The 16,373-nt window shown below is 37.4% G+C and overlaps 1 protein-coding gene across 1 annotated transcript in view; it reads right to left on the reverse strand.

The window, feature by feature from the left end:
• The window catches only part of KIAA0825 (KIAA0825 ortholog), a 210,384-nt gene extending 202,471 nt beyond the window's left edge, over nt 1-7,913 (reverse strand). The window contains exons 1-2 of the mRNA XM_026044103.1: nt 7,811-7,913; nt 6,478-6,619 (exon numbers count right to left, since the gene is read on the reverse strand). The gene's annotated coding sequence lies outside the window, so the exon portion shown is untranslated. The remainder of the gene's footprint in view (nt 1-6,477; nt 6,620-7,810) is intronic.
• Between the last annotated feature and the right edge of the window lie 8,460 nt (nt 7,914-16,373).

A 16,373-nucleotide genomic window follows, 5' to 3' on the forward strand; every position in this document is an offset into this window, starting at 1 on the left:
ACTGTGCTCTAAAGAACACCTACTACTGATCTTTCCTGTCATTAATGACTAAAATTACACAGATTTATAAGCATTGCAGTGAAGCAACTGATCTTGCAACACACTGTTAAAGAACCTAACATATACCATTTTCAAGTAAGTATCTCGCAAATACCTGGTAAATACTTATATATCCTAGCCTATTTCCTAGTCTATTTCCTTCTCTATTGGAAAATTCTCCATCCTGACATAATGCTCTTGCAGAACAAGGGCATTTAAAGCTAACAAATTTTAAGACCTTTCAGGTCCTATAGTCTAGTAAATCATATATAGAGTTGTTATAATAGAAAATAAACTTCCAGTGAAAACGTTACATTCAACAGGAAATACAAAAGCAAATCTGGTTTTAAATATCTTTTAAAGGGTAGGCTGCATTTCAGTCTCTTACACACTTCTTAATGTTTGCCAGTACCTCTCTATCAATGTCGAGTGTCTGAAAAAAGTCAGTTTTACAAAAATGAAATACAGAAAACCTCCATAGAGACCTCTCTTAGGTGTGCATCATCTTAAGGTTTGTTTAGTGGTATAGATGTCACAGTTTTTGTTTTGTTTTGTTTTTTCCAAAAATACTATAAAATCTTCTTCCTAAATTCCATGCAGGGTCACATGAAAAAAATTTACAGACATCTGTATACCACATGCCCACTGGATTCCCTTTTCCTAAGATATATACCTTTTTTCCTAACACATACGTATCTTTAAATCTTCCACTTGCTGACATAACTCAATTTGCAAAGGACACATGCCATTTTGCCTAATGTTTCATAGAATAACAGCATTCATTAAAAAATCTTAGATAATAATATAATGTTATATTACATAATATAATATAATCCTTCGAGACATTTCAAGCTGACAGTTGCAGTTTCCTCAAATTCCTAACCAAATCTTCAAAGTGGTCGATAGGTCAAATCAGTTTTATTTTAAAGATGTAATTTTGATCTTTGAATTCATGAGAAACCTGCCCTGTCATTATTCAAAGTATATCACCAAACTCATGAGGAAGCCCAGGAAGGACAAATATTTTAGCTGAGAATATTTTGTTACCTAACAAAATTTAAGAGAAGAGCAGACAAAGCAAGACTATAGCAATATTCAAGATATCTGCACTGCTTTCCCTTCGGAAAAAGGCTTTTTGCTGTAACAGAAGCGAGATGACAATGACATGTCACCTATAACAACATCTTCCTCTTCACCTTTTCTTTTAAAGCACATATTTTAGAAGTGTAAAGAAGTCACTTCATGCTCTTTTTTTTCATACTGAATTCTTTCTTATTTAATACAATAGCTGCTTTCTTATCTCCTATTCCCCTACTTCCATTTTTGTGTGTGTGTTCCTGCTTTTCAGCCTAGTTTCCAAAGAAAATGTGGCTTATGCAATCATAATATTAGTGCCTCTGTCTTTCTCACCGCTGTCCCAGGCTGACCCTCTTGCCAATTCCAGCCGAGGTTTACAGGGGGTAGAAGCCTCAGAAATGATTATAATTCTTATAAATTTCATGGAAGTAACTACTTCCAGGGAAATAAAACCCCTGTAAATGTGATGAAGCAAATCAGAATTTGTAACTGACTGTGAGACACAGGCATGTGATACTGAGTATCACGAGGATCACTCACGCAAGAAGCAGTCGTGTTTTCTGATACTGGTCCATGTGGAAAAGTGTGAATCAATTTTTGCTCCCATAGCTCAGTTTGCTAAGCTTTCATGCCATATTGCCTAATTCTTAACATAACAAGAGATCCTTAACACAGCCTTAGATCCTTAAATGCCAGAAGCAGGAAAAGGTTGGGATTTAGCAAAGTCATACGGCAGCGATCAGACCTCCTTGACGGATCATGATGCGAGTCAAAGGTGGGTCCTGATTTCAGTCCTTATACCTGGAATATTTGGGAATATTCCCCATATAATACAGAATATTTCAATAGCCATTAGCAGAAAAAAAAACGAAGCAGTCTGATTGGGCTTCTAAGATCCCTTGGTACTAATTACTCTAAATAATTTCTAAAGAAATGAACTTAGTAGAATCACAGAATTCTCAGGATTCGAAAAGACCTTCAAGATCACTGAGTCCAACCATAAGCCAAGTAGTACTGAAGACATTGTCACATCTTGGAGAGTCTTCTTGACTCCGTTCTTCCTAGGGCCAGGGGAAGCAACCAGAGGGTATCTGGGGTCCTCTGAAGCACTCAGAAGCATGCATTAGTAACCTGAGCTACAAGTTCTGTGTTAACACTCATTACTCAAAAGGTCTCATGAATGACCAGTGGAGTTGAGAAAATCTCAGCACAACTCAGATTGTTTGTTAAACGATCGTGCAAGATATTTCCTGACATCAAACCTCTTTGGAAAATGTCAGCTACTGCACTCAGGAGTATCCAGGAGACAAAAAGGATACGGTTAAATCCAGACATTTTCATCAGATACTTCTGAAACTCCACTCAGAATCCTGACTTCAGTGATGGGCACAGAGCATACCAGACCAAAAGATGCTCCTTTAAATAAATGTCACCTTCCTCGAAGTCTCTGTTTCTGAATAATTTCTCCAAAAATTACTTTTCATATTGTTGCCTCATGCTGCAGGAGAATTTATTCAAAAACATTGATTTGGAGGAGTCAAAAATCAACGGAAACTTCAAGATGACAATATGAAGATATTTGCAGCTTCTTCTTGAGGACAATGAGAAGACTCTCCCTCCTTTCAGTTCTCTAATCTCCAGTGAAATCAATAAGACTCTACCCAGAATATTGTCCCAAAATTGAATTCTTCACAAAGTTCTTGTATTCAAAAACAAAAAAGAAAATCACACCGAAAAGAGAGCGAGCTTTCGAATGTGACTAATGAAATGTCTTATCTTTTGCATTAATTTGCCTATTGTTCAAAGACTGAAAGTTTACTATATAACCAAAGAGATAAAACAAAGGATTAAGATTAAATAATACATCGTATATTCACCAGATACCAAAAGATGCATACAGTATGCAGCTAATGTATCTTCAGCAATTAAAAATTCAGCTATATGAATATTGCAATGATTTAAGATTTTGAATAATTAATCTCAAAGTGGCAGAAAAGATCACTATTTAAAAATAACATGCAACATGCAAGTCATGAAAAATTGATGTGCAACAGACAATCTTTAAGATTTGAGTTGCCTTTAGCAAAGTTATTAATGCTAAAAATTTCCTACCAAAATTCCAGTCATTGGAAAAAGAAATTTTATGACCTCTTCCAGCAATTCCTAATCCTCAGTTTTATTCCCTCTGAAGTATACTTGCAGGCGTGTGAACTCAAAAGAAGGGTTACATGGTATTGGTTAAATGAAACCACAAAGGAAAAAATTAAATCCTCTCAAAAACACTCCCTCTTTTTTCCATTTGCCCCTTTAGTCTCTCATTCTCTGGCACACTCCCCCTCTCAGGTTTCCCAATGAAAATAAATTCTAGATGCCTTCATGGTAGATCAGAAAAATCATCACTATAGCGACATTTTACTGCATTTGTTGCTTAACATATCCCAACAGTGTATCTAACATTTAGAATCTATCATATCAACATAGTCATCATGATCCAAGCTGCAAATAATAGAGAGTGTCAGTGTCAATTTTGCTTTCTCACACTTCCTTCCCTTCACTTCATCTGATTTTAATAATCCCTGTCAAACCACAAACAGTCCAAATTACCTTCTTGACACAGAAGCTTTCAAGGAAGAGACAGAATCTCAACTTTCATTTAGCAACTACAAAAGCAAGCTGTCCAACTGGACAAATATTATTTCCACTCTTGACAATCTCTACAGTAAAGCATGCTTTTTAATTTTAACTGAAACTGCCAAGGGTTTGAAATAAGCTTCTTCTTGTTTAGTGTAGACCGACTCACAGGATTAGCAGACCAACAACTGTAATTGTGTTTAAAGTAGTCAAGATTTGCAGCGAAAAGAGAATTGATGACAATTGCACGTTAAAGGCTAATTATAAAAGGAATTTAGAAAAAGATTCAAAATATAATTTCAAATAAGTAGATCTCAAAGTCTATTTCAAGAGCATTCTAAATTTCCATGATAGACCAAATGACTGCTACTAAAAATGTAATATAAATTAAATTATAAGGAGCAGAGAATACGTAGCTTCATCTATATGGGTGACAGTCTAAGAAAGGTTAGCATTTGACAACAGGAAATATGTTCAAGGCAAATAAGGTTCCACAAAAGGAAAATGATCTGCAATCATTTTCCTCCCCGTCGGTTTGTCTTCAAAGCAAGCTTGATAACATAGCTCGCTACTTCACATAGATCAGTTTAAAATAATTGTTTTTTTTTTCTGATGAGGCACAGTATTGTATAATTAGCATTCTATTGAAGTTTATGCAGATTAATCAAAGCATAATATATTTTTATATAAAATATTTTCTTCACAGAGACACAGCATTCTCTCTAATCATCTGGAAGTCTATTGCTCCTTATTTTTAAGTAATTAAAGTCGAAATCAGGTTTTGAAGTGTTCCTCGCTAAAAACCAGCAAAACGGAATAACCAGGATGATTCCCACCAGAAGACTTGTGTTGTAAAATATTTGTTTAAATATTTCAAATAGCCTGTCCCACGTTTAGGCCTATTAAGACTAATCAAAGCTGCTTTAAAAGATTCTATGGTAACTAGCAAGAATACATCAAAACAATAAAAGCCTATCTTTGAAATATCCTCCAAATCACAGAGAGGAGCATGCCTATGAGTTATCTAGTGTTTCACAGCAAGAGAATCACACTTCCTACTAATGATAACACAGGCCTGAGTAAGGGGCTTTTTCTTTGTTTGGTTTCAACATTTTGGGACAATGTCTGGATGTCTACAACCACCCCCTTTCATGGCCAGACACCTTCCTCCTTTCCTTCTTATTTCATTTCCTTTCTCAAAGAAGGGAAGTCAAATTCATAGAATTCATAGAAGTATAAATATACTCACTGACATGAAAGTGTATTTACCTCACACCTCTTCAACAGTAAAAGTGGCTGTCCAAAACTAAACCTTACACATATTTTACAATTACCCAGGAAGCAGGACTTTTTTTTTCCCATTACAGGAGTTTCTTACGTAACTCAGAAACCATATTTAATGTTTTTTTTCAACTAGTTGCTTAGAGCAAGCCTCCATCTTCTTATTGTATGCTTTTTATAATCTTTTCTGAATAGATTTTCTTACTTCTATGAGTTATGTTATTAGATGTTATGTCTTCGTTGCTTTGCAAGAAGTGCAAGTCACTTCTATGATGCTACAGATACAACAATCATTTCATCATAAAATAGTATTTTTAAAGAATATTTATTCATGGTATCTTTGCATTGCCACTGAAGGAAAGAAAAGAAAAGAAGGGAATAGCTATACAGAAAGGAGCTTCCTTGTTTTCAAGGATCTTTTAAATGACAGATCTCTCTCTCCACATTCTTCTCAGGAAAAGGTGCTATTCAAGTTGAGACATGCAATTTCAGATGAAGAAAAAGACACCACTTTGAAGTTCATGGTCACAGGGCAACTGAAGACTCAGGCAGCTGGCAGCTCATGAAAGACCCACAACCTGCACTTCAGGCTAAATCTATCTCTCTATACCATGGAAATGCCATGTGGGTATGAACAGGAATATTAATTTAAGGTAGCACTCCAATGGGTTCTACCATCTCTTTTGAGAAGATGCTGTGTTGGAAATTTTATTTCTAAAGTTGATGGACCCATCTGTGTTAAAAGAGGGGAGAGGGAATCGTATCAAAACATGTTTCCACAAAAGAAAATAAAACTGTCTTTGGAACCACATTAGGACAATAATTATTTTACAAAGAAGAAATAACCAGCTGTTTTGTGATGCAGAAAGGAGTTACTCTTCCCTACTGTCTTAAACAACTTCTGGAAGGGTGCTATATGAAATGCTGCAGAAAACACTTAACCTTTGGTTTCATGATTAAGAGTGCTAGTGTTCATAAATACCTTATAAAGGAATATCACCTACTGGATTACTCATTACATAACTACAAGCATCAAATGAACTGTGCAATCACCGGAGAAGAGGATATACAGTATAAGCAATGCACACTAGCTGCCTATCACCAAGAAACAACATTGAATTCAGAACAATATTGAATTCGAACTTAGGAATAAAGAAAAAAGGAATAAAAATTGTTTTCTAGGGTCACATGAACATTTTAGCAAATTTCTTTTTCCTTATATTAATCTTAAAGCATTTTACAACTTTTGTAAAGCAAAAAATTAATAAGCCATATAAGATTCAAACTGGGAACTTATATTACAATCAAGATTTTTAAGGTTCAATCTGTATTTTTTTATAATTTAACTGCCTTAAACAGAGCACAGTGGCAGCTCTGCTAGAATACTCTTCAGAAGAAAAAGTTGTGATTAAATCTATTTTTATTTTAAGTATTCTGCAGTGGACTTACCTTAGAGTTGATATTCTGTTAATCTGCAAGATAAATTATGCTTTATCTGAGCCAACGAACAGTAGGTGGTTTCAAGCCAAGTTTCCCTTCACTGGTATTCTACCAAAAGCAGCGTGGAAGATGTCAGTAGTCCAAACAAAACCTGCAGTGGAAAAAGTAGCTAATGATATGTATTCTGAGCAGGAGATAAGAGTTCAGGGATAGAAAAGGGAGGCAGCTTTCCCTGAAACAACATTCATTTTTTTTCTAGATGACCTGGTAAGAGTGACGTTACGATATTCTGGCTCATTGCTGATCTTGGGCCCTGAACACAATTCAGAACCTTTAAAACTGTAACAGACAGCAGATTCAAAAATCTATTGCTTTAATAGTTTATGATTTAGGATGGCATGGAAAGAATGACTGGATTTTTAGTATCATGATGTACTGAAGATCACTTTTCAATATTTCTTCTATCAGAGTGTGTGCCAGGAACAAACTGATTATAGCAGGACTGAGTGGGCTACATTCTTCAGCACCACCTCCACCTGCATTACCTGACAACTCACGTGTTGCTAGTGACATAGTAAGTATTGCAAACAAGTGTACCCTACTATTCACATTTTAAATAACCCACTTCTTGATTTTTGCTACTTTTTCTTGAATAAAAACTTGTAACTGTCCCAAGTTAGATTTTTGCACTGCTATCCACAGATGACAATGCAGTAATAAGAGCAGAGGAAAAGAGATTGATTGCACTGAGAAGAGTTTTACACACATTGAGAGATAGGCCACATTTGCAGACCTTTTGTTAATAAGGTCAACAGAAATTACTGGTTTTCTGTATAATACAGATGAGACTGTTCTGCAAAGACAAAACCTAGTAGGGACTGCTGCACCTAACGAAATGCACAGTTATAACACACATTTCAAAAACAGTGGTCTTAATCACTGCCACTTCTGCAGTAATCATGTATTCCTTTCTGCAAACAGATACATTGTCTGGATTTCTTCCCAAACTATACTAACACTCATCCAGATTTCTTACCTAATCATTTCTGCAGTTACAGAATATAGCCATTATTTATATGTAGTGTAACGAGATGAATTTACAAAATGATTAATCTGAATAAAGCTTAAAGTCTTTAAGAAAACCTTTAATTAATATAGCATCAATTTATTCTACATTTCACCTGTTTTCTTCAATCAGTAAAAATTCACATATATATTCTTGACTAGAGCCCATCAACATCTTCCTATAAACATTACAGGTCTCATTGAAACTCTGAAAGCATTTATAGTTTATAGCAAGGCAATTCTGCAAGACACTCAACTAACAAATACAAGTACCTACCTGTAGTCAGTATGCTCCCTGCATAACTGAATCTGTCTTCTTTTCAGTTTTAAGTTTTCAGTATTATGAGACCATTGCTTCGTCCACGTGCAGTTAACAGTTTTCCAATGGCCCTATGTAAAAAGAGAAGTGAAATTACCAATAAGTAGCATTTGAGGAATTAACAGTTTCATAGATAAAACTCCCAATTGCTCAAGTATTATATAAGATAGCTTTTACAACAGATACTTCTTAATTGCAAACGATACATAATAGCCGAGGTTCCAAAAGGTAAAAAAAAAAAAAAAAACAAAGAACAACAACTCCCCACAATATTAAGGGTCTTTATTTCAGTTGTTACTTATTCCATAGAACATAACGATTACATAATATTTCATTTTGTTGTCCCAAAGATAATGAAATAATGCACAGAAGATGGGATGGGAAATGAAGGTCATATAATGTGCCAAAATAGTGTATGGCAACTACAAGAAATGCTTAGGTAAGGTAGCTCAGCTCAGCTCAGTAGCTGTTTCTGAAGCTTTGTAGAAAAGCTTAATTGAGAATAATGTGTGTTGAGGTCACACACTGACAGGAACAAGCAGTTTAGAGAACAAAAGAGATTGCAGTTTGAGATGAGAGTTATAGGAGCTAAACATTGACTACTGCATCCACTAATGCTCCCGGATACTAATGCAAGGAACCAAATCAAGGAGCCGAAAACTAGCTTGGCAAAAAAACCCCATCGTATTAGTGTTCTGCGCCAAGCAGCCGCTCGGTACGAGCGCGTGGCCGCCCACTTCCCCAGCGGCGGGACGAGGCCGGCGTGGGCCCGCGCGGGGAGGCCGGCGTGGCGAGCGGCCGGCAGAGCGCTGACCCCTGGCAGCAGCACCAGCTCAGGCCACACGGAGCTGCCCAAGCCGTGACGGGAATCACGGGCCGCATCCAGCGCGCTTCCGCGATACGGACCTTGACAATTCACCTCCACACAAGATGTGAAGGCCTTTGGTTACACACACGCGCTCAGCTCCCAGAATATAAAAAGAAACTTTGCGTCCTGTTAATTACATTCTGTTAAATGTCAATCACATTTAACAGCCACAATGTAAAAAAAAAAATGTATGTAAGGAATAACAGGACATATCCTATTCACCAGCTTGGGTTTCATAGCATTTTTAGAAATAGTAACAAAAAAACCAATTCCTCAGTTTTACTCAGTACTCTTTACTGAGAAATGGGGTTCTTTCTGTGGAGAAGACTGGGAATTATTAGCACTTGTCAAGACTTTAGCTATGATTTTCCAGCACTGAAGTTTCCTTAACTGTTCCTCTAAAGTTCTAAAGAACCAGCAAAGGCAAGAGGAGAGGAAGTTTAAAAGGATTAGATATATACTTGACAATGAGACAACCCCTGTTCTTTGACCAACGCTTTCCCATCAGGTTTTAAACGGAGAATAAAACCCATCCTCTTTGCATTGTTTTTTCATACTTTTCTGAAAACAGAGGCTATGCAAAAAGCTGTATCAAAATTGACAGTAAGGTTGCAACTCCAACCCATAAAAGCCAAGAAATTTAAAGTTAATCTGACACTCAACCCTTAAATCAAGCAATTGTGCTTCTTTTTTAAAAAAGCAACAATGCAAGTTAATGACAAGTTGTCAGCCCTAACTTTGAATTGCCTGAAGTTTGTCATTTGGTGTTTGTGTCACAACCTTAATGTTATTTAAATGTAGTTTTTAGTATCTATTATTTAAAAAGGTCTACTTTACGACAGCAAAGAGCTTTGATGGAGTAAACCTCAAAGTACACTGCAGTGCTGGTATGCCACTTCATTAGAAGTAGTGCATAAAACATATGCTGTTGACAAATCTAATTCATTAAAGGTGAGGCAGATGCACTTTAAAACAACTGGCTGGCATCATTATCTACAGTTCCTTTTATAAATTATTCTTCTTTTCCCTTTTGACTGAACTTGTCAGTGCGCCCTTTTCAAACTGTGAATGTTTTTGCCTTAAAATTCAATACCTTCAACATGTTTGGACAAGTTAAATGAGTAGAGTATTTGCTAAAGCTGAGGTTGTAAGCAGAAACACTCACACTGATTATTTCACCTATATTAACTAATGAGGATCAAAATTAAGTAACAATGTATAAGAGTTTCAACTTCATCAAACATAAAATTTAAAAACGAAAAGGAAATTACAAAGTAGAACAGAGAACCATTTTGGCAGCTTTTTGCCGTTCAGTTGACTTGGATTTGGAACTGAATTGAATTCTGCAAGAAAGGAGATCAGGCACATCAGAGCGCTGACAGCTACCTGACACACTTAGTTTTAACAGGAAAAATTACTAACTGTATTACTCAGACTTTCGTAAGAGCCAAAATTGGTATAAGAGTTAACAGGTATAAAATTGCCCATAAGCATATTGAAGCTGGGAATTGAGGAATGGCCCTAGCCATCAGAGCAGGGAAGCGCTTGAACAGTTTTCTAACAGAAAAAAAAAAAAAAAAAAAAAAAAGAAAAAAGAATAAAGAAAAAGAGGAAAAAGAGATATAACTTGTCATAGACTACTCAAATCTTTGAATACCATTGCCTGTGTGAAAATATTTTTTTTCCTCTTCAGCTCAGGGGGAATGAAGTCCTTCCAGTTCTAGAACACTACGGTCTTTAGAAACCACATCACACAGCACGAGCTTCATTGAGTCAGTGGAAGTAACACATTGGATATAAGGCAACTGGGGTAAAAACTTGTAATCTAAGATTAATCTAACTCGTAATCTAAGATCCTTTCTGTAACATCATCTGGATTCCTTACAAAATGATGAAACGCTGTATATTCAAAAATCAGCTACAAAAATATTTTTATATAGAGACATGTACATAATACTCCATTATTGTCTTTTCTTTGCCAGACTGTTAAAGAATGTATCTTGGTTTCAAAAAAAATGTATTTGACTCCAAAAGAAGCTCTGACAACACTCTTGAGAAAATGACCTTTAGCTTGGATATTTTCTTAAAAAAAGATAAAATAGTAAATCATAAAAAGCGCTTGTTAAGTTCACAAACTTAGTAAGTAATGTAGCTACCCAGAAATTTCTTATTGTGTGAGCCACTCTCTTTGAACTCCATCCCACCTGATAAAGGGGGCTGAAAGTCTTCCCTTCCGCTGCTCCCCAACTCTGCTCCACTAGGCACCAACATCAGTTGTATTTGTTCTTACTGCAGATAAATTCCAATCAGCACGTACCTGACCAGGAGTTGCACCATCTATGCCCAAGTTCTACGCACCTACTTTTCCTAATTAAAGTCTCCTCGTTGCTCCTCATGTTGTTCCCTTAGCTCCAGCCCCTAGTAGATGCCTTCCCTGTCCTATTTGTCCAACTTTCCCACACTGCAGCAAGGGTACAGTTGACTCCAGCCATGTGGACTGTGCTGGTATCTCCACTCCCAGACACATCTCAAGGGCCACCTGGCCCCAGAATTCCTCGGTGAACTGAATTCACCATCATTACAATTCTTGTTGCTAAAAAAAAAAAAAAAAAAAAAATCCATATTCTATTGACTGTTGCTGCCTTCGGTGCTTCTTGCAAAGTCATTTTGCAGATTTTTGTACCAGGGGCCTCTGCTCCCTCTTACTACTATGAGGTGAGACCTGGGAAATGCACTTTCTATTCTGATCGGACAGTGCAGCAGCCTAACAAATCTTTGAGGGTATTTATGGGAGTGAGAAGGCAGAAAAGAGAGATAGACGAGTTGGGGTAGCAGGGGTAACATTCTTAAACACTTACATAACTATAAGCACATAAGTAAATACTTATATAGAAGAGCTATATAGAATATACAGCTATATAGAAGAGCTATGTAGAATATATATATTGATTATATAGAATGCTTTCCACAAGGAAACTTGGGCACTTTCCAGTATTTCCTCCAAACAGCCAATAAGCTCTAATAAAAACAGAGAACAATTAATACATTAAGTTCAGCCCAGTCCTGAATGCTGCTGGGAAAAAAGAAGAGGGAAAGAAAAAACATATTTTAAAACATGAAACAAATGATCTTAGTAAGATCATGCAGATTAAAAAAAAAAAAAAAAAAAAGATGAAAGGAGGAAAGGCCCTGATGATCAAGTAAAAGTTGTTGGCCATACCAGAAAGGACCTCCTGCACAGGAGAAAATAGTGAGGGGAGGAGGTGCGTTAAGCATTCCAGGCACGTAGAGCTGATCTAGGTCAGCGCAGGAGAGCAGTAACAACAATAAGAAAGAAGAGCCAAGCAGCCAGGGACTGTCAGGCAAGGACAAGGAACCGGAATTTTATATGGCAGCAAAGAGGGGTATGAAATGCAAAAGCAAACCAATCTTCTTGCCATGTATTACAAACCATAAAAAAGCCAAACTCCAAGTCATTAGCAACTAACGAAAGAGCACTAAGGAAGCTCACTTCACTAGTTCACTAAGAACTGAGCAAATGATCTAAAACTAGTGCCAAGATTGATGCAACTGCAGTTACACATAAAGCCTGCTTGGCACCACTGGCAGGAGAGCTACTGAACAGGTTAGCGAGCATCGCTCTGTGCCACCTGCACGTCTTGCTCCACACAGGTTCGGTGACTGATGTTCATGTGACCTTATCTAATGATGGTTCACTGTAATCAGAGGAATGGCCAAGATGTCAGGAGCTGGGCTTGGATCGTGCCTGGGAGCCAGGGCGCTCTGAGGGGAGAAGGAGCTCAGTCTTCATGGGGATTGGCAGAAGGCCAGGTAATTGCAAGAGGGTAAGATAGGCTGAGTTCATAATAATCCAAAATAAAAGTGATTCATACAAGACGGTTACAGGAAATAAAACCAAATGATAGCTCCTCAAAAGGCAATAAAAGGAGAAGGAGATGGTTTTGAAAATAAATATATACAATATAAAACTTTATGCTAATTGAGAACTTACATAATCAGTAAGACTAGGAGAAAAGTAAAAATTTTCACAACGCTTGTGCTGCCATTCCTATATCGGTCAGCACAAGAAAGAAATTACTAGTATGTTTACACAAGAACCATTGCTACTAAGATGAATTAACTCTTCTACCTATTCTAGCTCCAGTGGATTTTTTTTTATATTGCTTCCAATTCTGTTCATCCCTTATGACCAGAGAAAAGAATGTAGCTTTTTTCCTTCACCGAGCAGACAAAGCCAGAGTTTGTGCTTCACACTAAAGACAGATTTACAAAATGGATTTAAAACGCTGGCATGAATTTAGATTTTTCTCCACATGAAGGCAGTGTGGAGACGTCATTCTGCATTAGCTTTTACAACCAACTTTTCACTATAGCTTCCAGTTGTTTCACCAAAGCTGAGGCTACAAGGTGTTTGACCAAAATTTGCCAACAGCTCTGTGATTTTTGTCAAATTCTATCTGTTTAAGTGAGCATACACATGTATACAAGCTCACATACACACATGCACAGAAGGCCAACTGTGCAAAGGGCAAGAGATGGGGAAAAAAAACATCTCTAAATAACCCATTTTTAAGCTGATAGCTTTAAGCATCTCACCTCTGTATGATGGAAAACATTCTATGCATATAATGGAAAATATCTTCTTGTAGATCAAAAACATATGCAAGATCATGTTTCACAACAGAGAAGGCTTTTATGCATGGATTGTACCATTATCACAATTACTTCCAAAGATAACATATTATTTTCTACATAGTAGGTCAAAAGGACACAGTCCAGCCAAAACTGAGCCCCCAAGTTGCAACACAAGCCATAAAGATGTGAGGATTTGCAGAAAGAGTTCAGGTAAGAGTTAAGAGAAAAGATAAGGTTCAATAGTGACCAAATGGACCATGACCACACCAATGAAGCTTGGACAGATGTAACTGTGCATAGTACGGGAAGTGAAATAGCTAGCTATGGAAACACGTTAACAAGTGAAATATCAAGGCACAAGACATGGTTGGACATGATTATGTACATATGCGATATGTACATCACATATGTGATATGGCATAAAGGAAACAATCTATTCCACAGAAAGCTAGAACTAGTGGAATAAAAAAGACTTTTTTCCTCCTTCTCTCACTAGGGAAATAAAACTGGGAAAGCAGCGCTTAAAGAAGTCCGAAAGAGATGGGCACTTGAAACATAACCCTGACTGAAAAAGGCAAAAAAAGAACATTTAATTCTCCGGTCTTGGCTTCTTAGGAATCGAGGACATCAATGTTCCCCACTGAGGACATCCATCTAAAACCCAGAGCCAGGCAATGAAATACAGTTTATAATGCTGAGCAAATGCAGCATACATTGGAAAACTGCATAACAAGAACAAAGAGAGAGCGGTTTAGACGACAATACTCCAATTAAACAGGCTGCCCACTTTGATCTAGGAGGACTAAGACTAACTCATGTAAATAAGAAAAATATAACGAAGTAAGAGGCATTTAGCTACTATAATCAGAACACAGCAAGGATGAAAAAGAAGAAAAGATTTCAGGCTTATTATGAAAAACTACAGAGTGAGAACATAAATGAAACACAAAATTATCAGACTGCTAAGATAAAGGTAACAATGTGATCTTCAATGCTACATTTCAACAGTAATGTATATTAAAGTTCAAATAAATATGAAATGTTTGGGACTAATTATATTAACCCCATTGCATTTTATGTGTCGGGGGGAAAAAAAAAAGGCCAAATACAACCCAGAACATATTTAATATACATGGACAACAAATGACCCCCATATAGGTATGTGGCTTCCTCACTAGTTGCTAGTTTCACTTAAAGCACTGCAAATGTAATATGCAAAAGAGTCTGTTAAGAGTGCAGTGATATAAAGTTACTACTATGCATTAGTAGCTAAGTCTTGGCTAGTACTTAGTAGCAGTTAATAACAAACTGTTAACTTTAAAGACATTAATCCACAAACTAGTTGAGCTTTATGAAAATAAAGAAATCCAGAATTATTTGTTCCTGTGAATTGCATCTGTTTCTTTCCTAGTTTGTAAATAAAAGAATTCCGAGACAGTACCAAATAAAGAAAAAGTATTTAGGAACAAGAGATTAAGTGCAGTTTAAACCTCAGATTATATCCTAGCAAGCATTTATGAAAGAAAGGAATAGATATATATTTTGGATTTTCTGCAGTTCAGATAAGAAAATGCATAGGAATTCCTTTACAGTGATGATAACAGCAAAAGCATAAAGGTCAAAATGGTACAGAACAGCAAATGCAAGCAATTTTCATTATCACCAAGAAATGCAAGCTGTGTATATACATATCTATATATACACACACCTATGTGGTTGTGAACATTCAGGATGTGTAAAGATTTTTCATTGCCAATTATATTAAAAACTAATGATAGGGATAGTTGATTGTTGCTTCTTCATCCTTGAAGACAAAAATATAGTTGCAATGTTGACAAAATTGGGAATTGGGAATAATAAGTATGAGGACAAAAACCCAAATCCTCTTTCACTGTTTCCTCACGTGCTATTATTGATTTTTCATTACTTTATGACGTAGTTTTTGCTATAGGAAATAAGTCAGTAGAGAAGGCAAATACCTTTTTTTTTTTTATATATATATATATAACTATTTAGTATTCGGCTCCATGCCTTAATGAAAACAAAACCTCAGTCTGAATTCTCAACAAATTTGTCACCATCTTTTCCTTTAATTCAGGGGGTTACCGGAATATTGTCAGCCTCACAAGACCAGTGTGAGGCCAGGCAGAACTATTTTCTACTTTGATATTTGGGGAACCCAAACAGATCCAGGGTCAAGCGTTTGCTTCAGCACGAAAGCGTTTGCTCAGCACGAAACTTGAGAAGTCTAAAGACTTTTTCCCCAAAGAATACTTCTGTTTTATAGCTCTGATAAATCCAAAGCAGTGCTTCAACTGATCTAAGTTGCAATTACAAACACTCAGCCTTTGCAGAAACTTTTTTTTTTTTTTTTTTTAAATGAAGACCACATTCTTCATTCCAACTCCAGGAAGAAGCTACAGAGCCAGTTTTGTTCACTAAATAGCACTAACCAATTTCTTGTGCACTCTGAATGACACAGGATTCGGGTAGAGATATTCGCACCTCCCATATACAAGGGGCCAGAATAAAGTTTCGTGGACCATCTCAGTTCCGGCATTTCTAATTCCCTGAATTTTAAGTGCTTAACGTACAATCCTAACACTATTTTAGCCTTTTTGTTTGTTTCTCCACGTAGCTTTGCAGCTTTCAATCCCCACTGAGCCCCAGGGCGCCGCTGGAGGCGCGCAAACTGGAGGCGCCGGCAGGGCGGCCCCAGGCCTAGAGGGGCCCGGAGCGCCCGGCCGAGGGCGGCACGGTCCCGTGTGCGCGTCGGGATCCCCCCCGGAGCGGGGCCCTGTGCCGGGCGGCTCCCTGTGCAGCGAAAAAGCGGCTGGCGAGGGCACGAGGCGCGCGCCCTGCTCCGCACTCCGGGCGAGGGACGGGGCCCTCGGGCCGGGCTCTGCCGCACGCTGCGCTCGGGCCTGGCAGCGACAGAGAAGGCGTTTTGCGGAGGCAACGGGCCGCGCCGGGGCTCGAGGCGCCGCTCCCGGGCTG

This window comes from Nothoprocta perdicaria, unplaced genomic scaffold (assembly GCF_003342845.1).
Source record: "Nothoprocta perdicaria isolate Ctin4 unplaced genomic scaffold, notPer1 scaffold_35, whole genome shotgun sequence".
Lineage (NCBI taxonomy): Eukaryota > Metazoa > Chordata > Aves > Tinamiformes > Tinamidae > Nothoprocta > Nothoprocta perdicaria.